This window comes from Anser brachyrhynchus, assembly GCF_964034855.1.
Source record: "Anser brachyrhynchus genome assembly, chromosome: 2".
In the NCBI taxonomy this organism is placed as follows: Eukaryota; Metazoa; Chordata; class Aves; order Anseriformes; family Anatidae; genus Anser; species Anser brachyrhynchus.
Genome location: NC_137695.1, coordinates 30,948,352 through 30,962,855, shown reverse-complemented (window position 1 = coordinate 30,962,855; position 14,504 = coordinate 30,948,352). Strand labels below are relative to the sequence as shown.

Below are 14,504 nucleotides of genomic sequence, written 5' to 3'. Positions count from 1 at the left end.
TCAATGACTTCTGCTCACGAGGGACAGTGGGCCATTTTGCCTTTTGTGACTTTTAAAGTGCTTATTAAAACATCTGTGTTTAAACAGCATAATGGCTTTTGGGTCAAAGAATTCAAACCTTCTAAGCAATGTGATCTTTTATAGAACAGAAGGAGGAAACTTTGTACTGGCCCTTGCTAGGCTTAGCTCCGTTGATACAACCATTTCTTCCTAAAAGTAGAATGACTGGAGGAAGCCTGGGGAAACTTCCCAGTTTTGAAGAACGATTGCTGTTAATCACAGAAGATACTCTGATAAGAATATATGTTTACTTCCTCTTTAAATTTAAAATACTGAGTAGATGGTTTTTGTTCTTCATGGAGTAAAATACCATATTCAGTTACGATTTTTTTTTCCTTTGTGAATTCAAAATAATGACTTTTAGAAAAGCTTTATGTTCTGTCAAAGACTGTTTCCTATAAATAATGTAGGCATCCACAAACTATAAAAAAAACTTGTGAGATTACTTGAGTGATCAAGACATTTTTCTGTCCTACATTACACAGTGTACCAGCGATTTTTACTTGTCTCTGTTGGTGCTGAGAAAAATAATCTTGATGGATGATCCAGTTCTGACTTCCAGTTGCACCTCTAATGAAGAAGAGGAAATTCAAGTCTCTAGTAAGGATTTCTGTGCATTCTTATTCAGGTTTGATGAGCCATGAGGTCAGGGTAGATCATCTGTCAATGACAGGAGAATCTGTAGAATCACACAAATGTACCCTTCCAAATAACAGTAACACATTCAGTCCTATTTCAGCACAGTTTAATGAGCAGAAAACTGTAGAGGAAACTAATAAGAATATATAAACCTGATAAAATAGTTTGTATATTTGAAGGGCACTCCTTCAGAGTTCAGTTCTGACCTTAGATTGCTTCAGAGTGCTTTTCTGTCAACTCTGGTCATTCATCGAAGCTGTTTCATTTCAGACCCTATATCATTAGCTTTCAAAATGCTCTCCAGCAAAAGGAAGATATAATCTATTATCCTTTCTGTATCCTGATATGGTGGTGTATTAAGACGGGAATTCTGAGTGATTAATCCAGGACCCTAGCTAAAAGGATAGCCACTACAAAGGGATTGAAATAATGATGTCATAATCTAGAAACCTTGAAAACTTCTGTAATTCACCCCTAATTCACCTACTATCTTCTGGTAAAATGAAATAAAAACATTTATTTACAAAATCCACACTAAACTACTGTGAAGCTTGGATTTATAAAGATGAGAATTACAGGATATAAAGACATTCTTGTTTTGTTTGTTTGTACTAAAATCAGATCTAAATCTTCTATGTATCCTGACAAGGTACAACTCCTTAGATTTGCTATGAGGTCAAGGTCTGGGTTGTCTTGCATTATTTATGTTCCTGGCCACCTTTCACTGGAGAGCATCACAAGTAGGCAAAGTTTGCCAATTCTTGTACATATTTCTTGGCATGTTTTGCAGTTTGCTCATTCAGTTTCAAATGCTTCATCCTTCCCCCTTAGAGATTGCTAATCTTTAATTTATTCAGGAAAAGTTTCAGTGCTCCTCCCCTTGTCTTGTTTACTGCTCTGGTTCTTTGGAAATGCAAATAGGTCTTTGGCAGAGCAGGTGCCATCTCTTTTAAACTATGAGTGAATTATTAACCCATGGAGGAATGAATTGCAGTTTCTCTCTAGGAGTGCTTGCATGCATATCTCAGTATGAAGATCTTCTATACTTGCTGAACTTTGTATTTTAATATTCACATGTACATTGATTACCATGCTTGTTAGTAACACATGAATTTCACAGAATCATCTAGGTTGGAAGAGACCTCCAAGATCACTGAGTCCAACCTCTGACCTAACACTAACAAGTCCTCCACTAAACCATATTTGAATACCATGTGAAGCTCGTTTTCAGATCAAAACTGATTTTCATCCTGTTCAAGCTAATGGAATCCCAGTTCCCCCTGGGGGATACATTGATGCTTAGAGAGATTCAAAACCTCAATGTACAGAACGTGCATGTCTACTTTTTCTTTAGAACATACATGTCTTGAACATTTAAAGACATTATCTACTACTTTCATTAAAAATATTTTATGGATATGCAAGGAATGGCAAGGCCGCTTAAAGATTAATTCCTTGTGCAATGCACGAAGTTAGGAGAGATTTTAAACTGTTCAGAATCAAGCAACTGAAGCCAGAACAGCTGTGATGATGTCTTTCAACCTGTGAATGCCGGAGAAGGGAAGATACTAGTTCATAGTTAAAGATGAGAGGAAAGACTGTTGTCATTGCTTCTTCAGATTTAACACAAATTTCACTGAATATTTCTTTTTAGGGTAACCTAAAGGAATTGAAGGGGAAAGAAAGAAAGACAGTTCATGTTGACATACCCGTCATGTATTGATACTTGAAATGTCCCTTAATACTCTTAAATACCTCCAAATGGATGTAAACAACACAAAGTGAAGACACATTGCTAAGCTTTTTGTGGAGAAGAATCACGTGCAATAGACAGATTTTCCTGGAGAGTTGATGGTGTAGATTCCATTCTTTGTGTCATTTCAGTGGGATTCAGTAAATGACTACATAGACAATTAGAACTTAAAAGATTTTTTTCTTTTTTTTTTTCTATCCAGTTATTACTGGATTTCTATCCAGTTGTTTTTGAAAGTTATACATGTTACCAGTAAAACCTGTTGTTTGTATGCCCCAGTGTTTACGGGAAGCAGATACTGTATATATGGCAAGGAGACAACTGCATTACAGAGTGAGGTAAGCTGTAGATTTTTTTTTTAATTATTTTTTTTAGAGACTATTCTATCACTGTTAACTGATTTTGTCTGGACTTTTTATGTTTGGGGAATCATGTTCTGCACATTGTCCTTAAACTTTATGGCTTATTCATATCCATATCAAGTCAAGACACTACAACCAGGTCGGGTGAATGGGATCATTTTTCATCTTTCTTCTTCTTAGACGCAAAAAGATACTGGATCAGACTAGCTATCTGTCCCTAGTGTGCCGTCTTCTGACAGCAATTATCAAGGAAGTATAAGAATAGGCTAAGGACCCACAGTGTTCCTCCAGTCTCCAGCGTTCTATATACATTCATTACTTCACAGATCTCTGCCGTATCCCATTGCTTCTTTTTGAAGCTGGAAGATTTCTATTATAGTCTTTCATCCCTTATCAGCAAGTTGCTCTGTCTTTTTGTCCTTCTCTTTCTCCAGTTCTACTGTAATCAATTCAAAACTCTGTTACTGAAAATGCAAGTGTACCAGGGATCTATACAATGGAATAAATTGTTTTATTTTCTGGTCCTTTCTGAACACTTTTTTGAATGCTGCTGAGCACAAACTTGATGTTTCTGATTATACTTACAAAATTTCATTTCTGAGATATAACTCATCAGTGATGAGCTCACTGCTCATCACTTTAAGTGTACAGCTAGGATTGCACCCCTCCTCCCTGCCCCCCCCCCCCCCCCTTACTTTATCTATGCTGAGGCATATGAGGCAGTTCCAGCAGAAAGTGGAATCTAGCTAGCATTAGCAAGTAGCACAAGGGAGAGTTAGGCTATTAGGGGATTTAGTGTCTCTGTTATACTTAAATCCTGTTTCAACTCTCTAAATCTTTTCCTGTGTCTAGCCTTAAACACCTTATAGTATGTGTTGCGTGTTTTGAAGTGATGTATAGGATTGTCATTTATTTTACTCTGATGTGACAGCTATGTGATATTTATTGATATGAACTGAATAGAAGCAAGTAGAAGAATGTTTTGATCATCCATTGGAAATAAACGCTTTTTTTTGGTGAGTAAAACACATAGCTAATGTAAAATTATTTAAAATATAAACTTTATAAGTAATGAAGAGCATCTCTTGTGTAAACTTATTTAAAGAATTATTAGAATTAAAAATGTTGTAAATACTCTTTTGAAATGATTAGATTTTTTTCCTTTTTTATCTTTGCTAGCCTTGCAATCATAACCTAATTAAAAAATAAATAAATAAATAAATAAATAATTAACCTTTTGCTGTACAATACATAAATAGCTTAACTTTGTCAATTTAGAACATGGATGTATATATCTAACTAGGCATATATTTTCCACATCTTTCTGACCTCATGTTGAATATGCCAGCAAACATTCATAGTATGTTCTGGTTATGGTTAAATCAGAAGCCCTCAGAAGGTATCTATTCCAATTTAATTATTTACAAGTTTAGTATTAAGGGGGTATTTAGAGAAACAGTTCAAGTGACTAACCCTAACTGGGATCACGTCAGTTCTGGATGAAGTCCAAACCTTGACAAAGTGTTATTTTTATCTAGATCATATGCTCAACAGAAGTGGAGTTTGTAAGTAAATGGTACTCACTCTGTTTGTGTGTGTCCACATGTATAATAACTAAATAACTGACTGTATATTGTAATATTAAAAAAAAAATATCACCATATTCACCCTCTTTTAATTGACTAATATAGCAGTGGAACATGGAACTGGAATGGATCACGTGTACCATTGTGTGTAGTCATTTACAGCCTTAGGAAACCGTGCCATAGATGCTTTATTTAGATGGGGTTCACTGATCATCAATTTTGTACACCCTTACCACAAGCCACAGAATTTCTCCCTGCAGTCTAAAAGAAAAAATAATGATTTATAAGAGAAGACCAAGACATTAGAACACTAATGTGGCAAGAAGAAAGAGAGGGTAAAAATAATAAGATATTTTTTGTTTAGAATAAAACATAATTCTTTGGTTAGGCTTGTATGCCTTTCGTGCTCATCTGTGAAGATACATAAGCAAAGCAGTTAATATCATAATTTAAGGTCTGCTATTTTAAATTGAAATATTGGAGTAGATGGGAAGAATATTATGTTTTAATTTGTAAATGCGACTATTCTTACTGGGAGTCTGTTTCCAAGAATTATACTGTGAAATTGGTGATTACACTTAGTTGAAAAAATACATTTCCCATAAATTATTCTGCATGAACTACCCATCATTTTTATTTATAAGCACTATTATTTACAAACATTATTCATAAAGTATATAGCCTTGTAGCCTTGTGTTACATCATTTCTTTAATCCTTTTAGTAGGAGTTACAGTTCTGTGATATGCTATATTAATCTAAGTGAAACATTGTCCAGTACTTCATAGGCAGTCTGAGCTAATGAGATGTACTGTACACCTAACAGGCCAGTATGAGTCTAAGAATTTACATTACAAAGGAATCCAGGCAATTTTAACTCAGCAAGGTATGTATTTAATAATAACCGCTGAAGTGTTCTGGGCTAGTAAAATTAATGAATACCAAACCCTATCAGACAATAGCATGTTATTCTATGAATCTGAACTTGCAAAGGTGAATACGATAAGGGAAGTGAATAGAAAATGAGGTAGGCTGATGATGTCTGGCTGCAGTTACTTCTCTTAAAATTTACTTATTCTGAACATATTTAGGTAGAATGGGCAATGTTTCCTATATCTCAAAGTTCTGAAGGAATAATGATGTATAGTATAAAATGGATGCATCATAACACTGACTATTCAGATGTGTCCTCCATCATATTGGATATTATCTCAGCAAAATTTATCAAGTTTATTTTCTGTGAATTTTCCCCAAACTATTTGTGCATTATGGTTGTACTACGATCTAGATAACAGCAGATGCGCAGAAAGAACATGCAGGCACCTTCTAACCTGCTAGTACTCTGAGGGGTTTACTTTAGGATTTTGACCAAGATGAATTCATGCCTCTGGAACTGTCAGTGACTTCCACTCTGTGTGTGGAACTGCCGCTGGCATATGCAGGAGTTTCCCTTGTGTGCAGAGTGGTTGTGATATGGAGTGTCCAGGACAGGCTTCAGTGAAGTGATTTGCAGTCAGTAACATGGGAGTTGATTTTGTTGTTTGTTTGAAATGCCTTGCTGAAGTTGTAACTTCATTCATTTTGGAGAACTGAAACGGAAAGTTGTGTGAATCTGGTATCCAAATAGTTTTGTTATCTTCAGATCCTTAGGTGATTTTCCTTATAATAGGCTTGGACATTTAAAAGAAGAGGCATGTGCAGGTGTGAAGATAATGTAGGCTTTTTTGACTTTTGTACAAAAAAAGATTGTTTTTCTATCTGTTTATATCTGGAGCTTGCTATATTGGAGCACTGCTTACAACTCTACTTTCTAGGAATATGCAAAATATATACATTAATTTTTAGAGAATTAATATTTTAGTAATCAGTATTCAGATATAGCACTTTGTTCTAGATAACTGTTATTCCTCTACTCTGTTGTATGTTATTCATAAACTGGGCATTATACAATAGTTTCTTTCGCTGTTGCATTACTGCCGTAGTGGTAAGATTCTTGGTAATGCAACAACATATTAATAAAATATAGGGAAATTTTTAGTAAAGATTATCCATTTCTTATGCAACATGAAAGTGTATATTCGGTGATGCATGGAAGTAAGTCTTGTAAAATAAAAATGTTAATGGATGTAATCCTCTTCTTACCCTATTATCTTAGAGTCCTTGAAACGTGTTGCAGAACTTAAACTCACCTTGTTTTTTATAGAATTCTGGAACAAAATTCTCTTGCATTTTCTAAACCTTACAACCAAAAGCACAGCTATGAAAAATTCCAGTCATGTCTTTCTTATAGCTGTTGTCTTACAACCTCTTGACTGCTGCTGCAGCCTTTTTGTTTGTTTGTTTTAAATCTCTGCTGATGCCTCCTCACTTTCAATGTCATTGGACTGTTCCTGCTGAGTCTGTTCTACTGGGTGTTGATAATGCAGTCCAGGGATCAAGAGTCCAGAAGTTGGAACTCTTGGGGTTGATCTCTATCTCTGATAGGAGTTACCACAGCCAGTGGTAACTGCAGTGGAAGCAACTGCAGCAGGGGTAACTGGATGATTAGAAAGCCTGTCTTTTTCCTTCTTTTCTGAAGAAGTGGGGAATTGGTGTGTATAGCAAGTGAAGGAAAAAAAAAAAAAGTAAAATCTCTACTTTCCTAATTGAATACTTAATGGTCTTAAAGAGAGGGTAGAGGCTTCCCCTTCATCATGATAGGAACAGTCATACTTGATTTGCTTGCATATTTCACACTGTTTTGAGTGCATTTCTGTTTCAAAGTATTTACATTTCTACTTGGAATTATTACAGCAGATAGTGGTATGCAAAAAGTCGATCTCTACTTGTGTTTACCAAGTATTAGGGTTAAAATCTCACCATTGTTTAACAGTGAGCAAGTTCTAGGCAAGGATGCTCAGAGTTGAGTGATTCTTTGCTTTTTAAATGAAGACGTAAACTATTATTCTGTGGAAATTACAATCTGTGAGGATTGCTTCTTCAGAGAGACAGTGCTACTGCTAAAGATGGTTTGTGAGAGCAGACAACAGATTGACTGCCAGAGCAAAGCAGCAGAAAAAGTTGGTCGGATTAAGCCACACACAATCAAATAAAATCTGTCACTGTTTTTTTTTTTTTCCTCCTTCTCCTCATGTGAGAGATGCTTAGGATCATTTTCCTGGTAGGTACAAGAACAGAGGGAATTAGTTCTGTGGGTTTGAGACATCATGGAAATGCTGTAAATTTTTTGAGAAGCTGTTGACCTGAATAGAAGTCCTGTGACCACATCCTGTGTAAACAGAGCATTTGCTGCTTGGTCCTCTTGTGCTGCAGAGGCAAAAAACAGAAGGAGGAGAAGGACCAAAAAAGGAAGAGAAGGACCAAGATTCAAGGTGGGCATGTTCCTCCCCAAGGCTGACAGGAGCCAAGACTGCTCACAGTCTGCACGTGAGGCAATGTGCTGTAGTTATGGAAAGGGTAGAGCAAGGAGACTTTTTGTTTGAGGGAATAAACTAAGGACTTGGTAAATTCAAGGAGGAACAAACAAAACGCTGTGGTGAGTGCTTGAGAAGTGTAAGAGATATGTCTTCATGTTGGTGTTGGAATGGCCGTGAATTTATATCACAGAATTTTTTATGGTATCTTGCATGTTACTGTTTTACTATTTATATTTCAGTTTGGACCTATACTGACAGAGTTGTCATCTGCATGGCTAAAGTATTTCTAAATATGAAAAAAGATGCTACGTACTTCATTGGTATAAAACAAAGTAAAAAGTGTGTTGCAAAACCTGTTAAATCTATGTATGATGCATAGAGGGTGGGCATTGGATTAAATATGCCCTTTATGTATTTTTACAATAACTATCTATAAAATCAAAGCAACTTATGGAAATGGTGAATTTGAAAACTGAAGTTTTGTTATAATGCTCTCATTGTCAACTGGCTATGTTACTTCTGTCTGTCTGGATGACCGTGCAAAAGGATATGGTTCCTTTGAACTAGACTGTAGGACAAATAATACTATTGTTCTAAGACCATTGGTAATGCTATGAAAACACTGGAATTCCTAAACAATAACTGTTTAATGAAGCTAAGGGAAGCTTTTGTCATAGTTATGTCAGACATGAGATAATTTGAAGTTGTACTGATACAGAAGGGTATTATTCTTTTGAAAGGTATTTCATTTGACTTCACCAGGGGACTTCTGTGTATGTTCCTCTGTTTATACTGTAAAATAATAGTTCTGGTGGAGTGTGAATAAGGATAGTATGCCTCTTAATAGAAAATATTTGTTTTGGTCTTAAATCAGAACTTTATGATTACTTTGGTATTTTACAGAGATCTCATTATCTTAAGTAAGCAAGCAGAAAGTCGTGGTGATTTCATGGCATTAAAGTTTAGAGCTGCGTTTTGTGTCAGAGAAGTATTTTTAACAGAGAGTAAGCAGTAACAAGACATGAAAATATTTCCTTCCTTTTGTGATGTTCTGTAGAGCAGATGAAGTGCATCAAAGGTAACCTGCTGAGGTCCTTCCCGTGGCTGTGGCACCAGCACTGTTTGCCATGTATCTATCCCATGTAAGGACTGAGGTGTCACTGGTCAAACGTGAGGGTAATGTTAGACTGTCAGAACCCATTTTTTTTAGGTCTGTGTTCCCATGCATGTTTGTTTGCCAGTATTGATACTGCTGTTGGCTGCTCATCTGCCGCCATGAATGTATGAATACCTGTGATATGGTGCCATCACTGATGGAGGCGTGAGAGGAAGGGAAGGGAGCTAGCAGGACTCATCTCCTGGAACAGCTGGGACTCCCCATGTGGCCATGGGCATCCTTGTCTGACTCTGAGGCCATGGTTCCATGCGTACCTGTCAGTCTATCTACCATGTTCATTTCAGTGAGGAAAAAAAAGAAGGATAAGGGGATACCTTACTGGTAAGGCTACAGCTTGCTAAGTGTTGCAAAATCTTTTTACTCAAGGGTATTAAAGCTAGGTAAAAAGTACTCTGGGACATGTTGTTCCATTTATTTTTTTAAGACTGTTCTCCATAAAGTCCCTGGAGAGTTCTTCTTAAAACAGATGGCACAATGTGGGCCATTGTAATGCAATTTTCATTGTAAAATGTTATGTCCCAGGGCAAATTTACCACAAATGGAGCAATCGTGATGTTCCATAAAATAGAAGACATGTGTTTTTGCAAATTTTGATATATCTAAAAAATATGCATAACTCCCCCCACTTTGCCAAAAAAGCAAAGCTTCCTATTTTAAAACAAGTATTTTGGGGCTTTTAGAGTATTTGGAGACTGTTGTTATTGCATTAACTGCTTCGAGTATTCAGGAAAACTTTGTACATCTGTAACTGTAAACATCAATAAAGAGAGTGTTATCTGGAATTAGCAAGATGATGTTAGATCTCCCTTTGAAATTTCTGGCAGGAAAATATGTATTTTGTGTTAGCCTTCAAAGTTTCAGTAAATAATACGAGTATGTATAAACTTTATGTCTAAACTTTAAGGCCATAAAATAATTGAATATTGTATAGATATCACAATGGAGATACTTACACTGATTACTTGTGAACCAGAAAGATGACTTGTGTATCTTTATTAGTCATCTGTATCAAATAATGTTCTGTATAATTATCCTGAAGAAAAGTGAAAATAGGGAACAAAATTTTCTCATATTATTAACAACAGGATACTTTTGCAATGGATTTCATAGGTATATTAATTCTATGTTTTTCTTTCTTTTGGGATGCCAAAAGAAATAGCTTTCTTATTTTAGTCATGCCAATTTAAGGCATGTAAGCTAAATCTAGTTTGGTGCCTGGGAACCTTGAAGAGTGGAAGCTACTAATAAACATTAGAGATCTCTAATAATATCTTGCTTAATAATTTGTTTTGCATATCTGAGAAGGCCAAAATCTGTGAGAGTCTAAGTGCAGAAAATTCTCATGTGGTTCTGAAAACACAGTGTTTAGCATCTTGCAGTTTGTATTCCAGGTAGCTGTAGAATTATTATTATTATTATTATTATTTCATCTTATTTTATTTTTCCTTTACCCTGCTTAAGGTGTATGCCAGAGACGAACGACAGAAAATTAAGACCCAGGACTAGGTGATGTGTATTGGATTTGTACCATAAGGCAGATTGCTCAGATTCTCTGTCTTCCTTTTATTTAGGGTGTTTTTAATGGGACAAATAGGCTGGTACATTAGGAGCTTGTCTGGTCTTTTGATTGTAGACTCAGGGTCTACTCAGGTTCCCAGCATCATATTGGATAGAGCTTGGGCTTCAGTTTAGCTCAGCTCTGTGGAAGAGGACTGGAGCTTCTGGAATAGGACGGGACATTTTCTAACCAAGTCTGCAGAATGGATGACTGGAAAACCAGGACTCTAGGGCAAGCATCAGCACACATGCTCAAGTAATTTAGAAACAGCCACAGATTTCCAGAATGATGACATTAAGGGCTATGTGTAGTTAAATCCGTAAGTGATAACATTTCTTCAGCAATACTGTGAACTACTTCTTGTTTTAATTAGTGGAGTATTAACTAAAGGTAGTTGTAAGTGACACAGACAGACAGAATTTTAATTAAAAATTTAATTAAGAATTTTAATTGGTGGTTTAATTTAAGTGGTTTGGGTAATTGAATTTAAATGATTACTTTTCTAATGTATCTTTATTTTAGGATATCATATACCTTTTTTTAGGCATTTAGATTTAAACTTACCAGTTCAAACATAGAAAAACAGACAAAAATAAAGCTGTTAAGAAATAGAACTTTTATTGACATACATAAATTAACACTGTTCATGTGTTTAAATATATCCAATTACAGATCTCAGTTCAGTTCCTGACTTTTCCACACGCCTCCCATGTGATAGCGAGCAAATTATTTGAGAACAAATGTTTCAGTGTGTCTAGTGAATTTAAAATGCAATAATTAATGCCAGATGAGATCTAGCCAGTTATAAAATTCAGCACTAGATGTATATTCATTTTTAGGAATTTTAATTCTGTACTTTCTGTAAAATAGTATATATGTCTTTCTGTTATTTTCTATTCTGTAGAACTAAGCAGGACTGTTATTTGTTTATATAGTACTGCCACTGATACAGTTAATCCTAGTAAAAGTTTGTGCTTTTGTAACACAAACACACAATAATGATAACAGAATTAGTAGTTCCTTAGCATTTGATGCATCATCAAGAATGGTCCGTCAAGCATGGTCCATCAAGAATGGCATAGCTAGCCAGTCAAGGGAAGGGATTGTCCCACTCTACTCTGCACTGGTGCGGCCTCTCCTCGAGTGTGCAGTTTTGGGTGCCGCAGTATAAGAAAGATATAAAACTGTTAGAGAGTGTCCAAAGGAGGGCAACAAAGATGGTAAAGGATCTAGAGGGGAAGACGGATCTAGAGGAGTGGCTGAGGTCACCTGGACTGTTCAGCCTGGAGAAGGGGAGGCCTCATGGCGGCCTGCAGCTTCCTCACGAGGGGAGTGGAGGGGCAGATGCTGAGCCCTGCTCTCTGTTGACCAGCGATACCACCTAAGGGAACAGCTTGAAGCTGTGACAGGGGAGGTTCAGACTGGATTTCAGGAAAAGATTCTTCACTGAGAGGGTGGTTGAGCACTGGGACTGGATCCCCAGGGCATGCGGCTCAATCATGGCACTGAGCCTGCCAGAGCTCAAGAAGTGTTTGGGCAATATTCTCAGACGCATGATCTGGTTTTTATTTATTTATTGGGTGGTCCTTTGGGGGCTCAGGAATTGGACTCAATGATCCTGTTTGGTCCCTTTCTACTCGGATATTCTATTTCTCATCTCTTTTATTGGTGAAGTCAACATGTAAAGATCAAGCAGAAAAACAAAGTGTGCTTAAGCAGTGTTGGACACCGCAGGGTAGGCACTTGGGTCAGGAAAGCAGCACAGTGCCCTGTCTGTGTAGTCCCCCTTGCACAGTTCAGCTCAGGTCAAGGGTTTCTGTCTGCACAGTCTAAGCAGTTAAGTCCTAGTACTAAGCAATAGTATCTGTCATTTTGAATCATAGTGTTGCATGGATGTACATGACTGTTATGGATGGCTGTTCTTTGTGGTTTATTTTTTTCTTGTAGCTAGTGGTTATTCTTTGTTCTTGAGTAAAAGAACACTTGGTTGCCTTAAATAATAAGGGTAACCATCTTTTGGTTTATTGCAGGTATCAGCAAAAAGAAAGGAACTCATTATAAAAGCTAGTCAGTTACAGCAAAAACACTTCTGTGAATATCCACTGAAACTTATAAACAAGTTCATTTTAAGTGCATTTTATCCTTTCGAGTATGGAAGTTTATGAGCTTTTAGTTGTTTTTTGGTGAATGTTCTGAGAAGATAAACTTCTGTGTCATCAATAAGTATAACTTTAGCATTTAAAATACAATCTTTCTAAAAAGAGTTCATCATGGAACAGATTTCAATAGCAAATTGAAGTATTTTTCTCCTTTTTTTTTTTTTTTTTTGTAAGTTACACCAAAATAGGATGACCTTAGTAAACCGAGGGACTTACAGATCACATAGCTCTGGTATTCTGGTGATTAAAAAAAAGGGTTTAAGTGGAACAAACTATTTTAGGCTTCTACTGTATGTGTTCTTACAGTTCAGTTGTGTGTTTTAGTATAGAACAAGTAAAAGGAATGTCTCGTAAATAACAAACCGTTTAATGAAGTTAAATGCTACTTTTTCTATTAACATAATGGTTCTTAAAACTCACACATTCTGTACTTGATGAAAGAGAGTTTTACACATGGGTAGATCATGGGGAAAGTGTTATACATGGAAAATCTGTGCCTATTGATAAGGGTAGAACACTCAAAGGACTTTTGAAAATCTCTTAATTTGAAACTTTTATGGATCAGTTCAGGATGAAACAATATGGGGAAAAAATAATAACCCTTAAAATATCTGCTTTTTATATCTGCTTTTTTATATCTGCATTTATATATATATTTCATATATAGTCTTTTCATAAAACAACCAAATCTTTATTGCGGACTTTTTATAGGTAGATGGAGTAAGACGTACTTCAGTGGTTGCTGACTTGATATAATCTGATCTATGTAATCCTATCTTAATAGGATAATAATTTTGACAAATAATGAAAGAAAAAAATGTCTTAACAATCCTGTGCCTCATCATAAGTAACAAGGTGTTTTTCTTCATAGTTTCTCTCTGTTAATAGAAAACTAAGCAGAGCGTTGGTTTTTCAATTGCAGGATAATGTAGAAATTCTATAGGGCCAATATTTTAACATTTAAAATTTACCTGTATAAATACTGTAGGCCCACTGTCTGAAGGCATACTGATTGAAACAAAGGTATCTCAAACTGATTTTTTTTCCATTTACATTGATAACTGAAAAAGTTAAATTGTAGGATTGTAAACTTTGCAAAAGAAAACAATTCAAAAGGATTAGAGTCTCTGTGAAAAAAATTTTTTGAAGTAGTCTTTTAACTGCAAAATTTGTTATAGTTCTTCCTGTAGAGTGAGCTTATTATTTAATATTTCTGTGTAAAAATTGCTCTTGAAAGGACATTTTCTACTGAACTAAAATGCAATAATAAGAAACTTAAATAATACTAATATTTACGTAAAAATAAATAGCATCTTTCCTGCCTCAGATGTATGATATCACCTAGCAGGGTAATTTTCCCTTAATAGTATGAAAACTTTTGGTCAGTTAAGAATGTTCAACATTTGTAAAAAACATTTGTTAGAAATTATCAATACCTAAATTTATTTCTATGAATTTAAATGTGAGGTTGCCATGTTGTTGCTAATTCAGCAATGTCTTAGTGACTTTTTTTTTTTTTAAACATAACAATTATATATTTATATATATATTTATTGTATTTTTGAGTCAGGGCTGTCTATCACGCTGACTTGTAATGCATCAAGTGCAATGTGTACATCCCAGTGCTTTGTTTGAGAAACTTAAGGCAAAACAGATTGCAGGTTGAAAGCAGAAAGACTTTTCTAGGTTGTCCTAGTGAAATAGATACAGTCATTTGTAATTAATGTTGCTGCTATAAAAGATAAGAATATACATTCATGGAGACAGTAAATAAGTAATTGCTATTATGAGGAGAG

At 35.6% G+C, this 14,504-nt stretch overlaps 1 protein-coding gene across 15 annotated transcripts in view; it reads left to right on the top strand.

Annotated features, from left to right (window-relative positions):
- Positions 1-14,504, top strand: part of DGKB (diacylglycerol kinase beta) — a 392,397-nt gene that overhangs the window by 41,724 nt on the left and 336,169 nt on the right. For 3 of the 15 annotated variants that reach the window (XM_080580938.1, XM_080580916.1, XM_080580905.1), the window contains exons 3-5: positions 546-660; positions 2,655-2,790; positions 3,746-3,830. The exons of 9 other annotated variants lie outside the window; for them this stretch is intronic. The gene's annotated coding sequence lies outside the window, so the exon portion shown is untranslated. Of the gene's footprint in view, positions 1-545; positions 661-2,654; positions 2,791-3,745; positions 3,831-7,794; positions 7,934-14,504 lie in introns of those variants that run through there. 3 more of the 15 variants (XM_080580907.1, XM_080580940.1, XM_080580912.1) reach the window with 3 other exon arrangements.